The sequence below is a fragment of the Alligator mississippiensis genome, unplaced genomic scaffold (genome assembly GCF_030867095.1).
Source record: "Alligator mississippiensis isolate rAllMis1 unplaced genomic scaffold, rAllMis1 scaffold_55, whole genome shotgun sequence".
Classification (NCBI taxonomy): domain Eukaryota; kingdom Metazoa; phylum Chordata; order Crocodylia; family Alligatoridae; genus Alligator; species Alligator mississippiensis.
In genome coordinates, this window is record NW_026775353.1 from 1 (window position 1) to 2,500 (window position 2,500).

The following is a 2,500-nucleotide window of genomic DNA, read 5'->3' on the forward strand; positions in this document are numbered from 1 at the left end:
TCTCCGCGGACCTTTCCTGGCAATATTGTAGATGCGGCACCCGGCCCAGCCGCCGGGAGCAACCGCCGAAAGTGTCCGGCCTCCTGGAGCGAAGGCCCGGGCACGGCCCGTTTGAAAATCCTCATACGGACTTCCAGGGCCGGAGCTCGGGAGCCAGGTCGACCCCGGGCCTCCCTCCCGGGCGTTAGGGCGGCTCGTCTCCCCCGCGGGAGCAGCCCGCTGCCCGCGCCGAAGGCCCCCGGACCCGCCCGGCCTCCGGGCAGGGCACCGGGGAGAAGCCGGAATCGCGGCCGGGCTCCTGGAACTCTCGCCCGGCCAAGCCGCTCGGCCCGCCCCTGGGCCGGAGCTCCAGTCGACATGGAGCCAAACTCGCGGTTGAACCCCTCCTGCAGCACGGTCCGGCCCCGGAGGTTCCTCCGTCCGAGCTCCTGGAACCCAAGATGGGCATCTAGGGTCCCGGAAACCGTGTCCCCGAAAATCTCCGCGGACCTTTCTCGGCAATATTGTAGATGCGGCACCCGGCCCAGCCACCGGGACGAACCGCCGAAAGTGTCCGCCCTCCTGGAGCGAAGGCCCGGGCACGGCCCGTTTGAAAAACCTCATACGGACTTCCGGAGCCCGAGCCCCGGCGCCAGGTCGACCCAGGGCCAACCTCCCGGGCCCCAGAGAGGCTCGTCTCCCCCGCGGGAGCAGCCCGCCGCCCGCGCCGAAGGCCCCCGGACCTGCCCGGCCTCCGGGCAGGGCACCGGGGAGAAGCCGGAATCGCGGCCGGGTTCCTGGAACTCTCGCCCGGCCCGCCCCTGGGCCGGAGCTCCAGTCGACATGGAGCCAAACCCGGGGTTGACCCCCTCCTGCAGCACGGTCCGGTCCCGGAGGTACCCCTGCCCGACCTCCTGGAACCCAAGATGGGCAACTAGGGTCCCGAAAAGCGTGTCCCCGAAAATCTCCGCGGACCTTTCCTGGCAATATTGTAGATGCGGCACCCGGCCCAGCCACCGGGGGCAACCGCCGAAAGTGTCCGCCCTCCTGGAGCGAAGGCCCGGGCACGGCCCGTTTGAAAAACCTCATCGGGACTTCCAGGGCCGGAGCCCCGGCGCCAGGTCGACCCCGGGCCTCCCTCCCGGGGCCCAGCACGGCTCGTCTCCCCCGCGGGAGCATCCCGCCGCCCGCGCCGAAGGCCCCCGGACCTGCCCGGCCTCCGGGCAGGGCACCGGGGAGAAGTCGGAATCGCGGCCGGGCTCCTGGAACTCCCGCCCGGCCTGCCCCGCGGAGTCCTGCCCGGGCTCCCGCCGCCTTGGCCCGGGACGACCACCCCTCGGCGGGGTGCCTCGGCTCCGACCCCGGAGGCCCGGGTCCCTGCCGGGGCCCTTGGACCCGCCCCCCGGGCTGCCCTTCCACGGAGCCCTTGACCGGGACGAGATCGGAATTGTGGCCGAGCTCCTGGAACTCTCGCCCGGCCTGACCGCCTTCTCCGGCCCTTTTCCGGTTTTCCCCGTTGACCTGGCTCCAAACTCGGGTTTGGCCCCTCAGCACGGCAGGGTTCTGCCCCGAAGATCCCTCTGACCGGCTTTCTGGAACCGAACATGGGCATTGAGGGTCCTTAAAAACGTGTTCTCGAAAATCTCCGCGAACGTTTCTTGGCTATATTGTAGATGCGGCACCCGGCCCAGCCACCGGGACGAACCGCCGAAAGTGTCCGCCCTCCTGGATCGAAGGCCCGGGCAAGGCCCGTTTCAAAAACCTCATACGGACTTCCGTGGGGGGGGCGGGCACCAGGTCAACCCCACGTATGCCTATGGGGATTTTCGCTCCCCAGGTCAACCCCATGGATGCCTATCGGGATTTTCGCTCCCCAGGTCAACCCCATGGATGCCTATGGGCTTTTTCGGTCCCCAGCTCCACCCCAAGTATTCCTAGGGGCTTTTTCGCTCCCCAGCTCCACCCCATTTATTCCTATGGGGATTTTCAGTCCCCAGGTCAACCCCAAGTATTCCTAGGGGCTTTTTCGCTCCCCAGCTCCCCCCCCATGTATTCCTAAGGGCTTTTTCGGTCCCCAGCTCCACCCCAAGTATTCCTAGGGGTTTTTTCGCTCCCCAGCTCCACCCCATGTATTCCTAGGGGCTTTTCCGCTCCCCAGCTCCCCCCCCATGTATTCCTAAGGGCTTTTTCGCTCCCCAGCTCCCCCCCAAGTATTCCTAGGGGTTTTTTCGCTCCCCAGCTCCACCCCATGTATTCCTAGGGGCTTTTCCGCTCCCCAGCTCCCCCCCATGGATGCCGATGGGCTCTTTCGGTCCCCAGGTCAGCCCCATGTGTTGCTATGGGCTTTTTCGGTCCCCAGGTCAACCCCATGTGTTCCTATGGGCTTTCTCGGTCCCCAGGTCAACCCCATGTATTCCTAGGGGCTTTTTCGCTCCCCAGCTCCACCCCATGTATTCCTATGGGGATTTTCGCTCCCCAGCTCCACCCCAAGTATTCCTAGGGGCTTTTCCGCTCCCCAGCT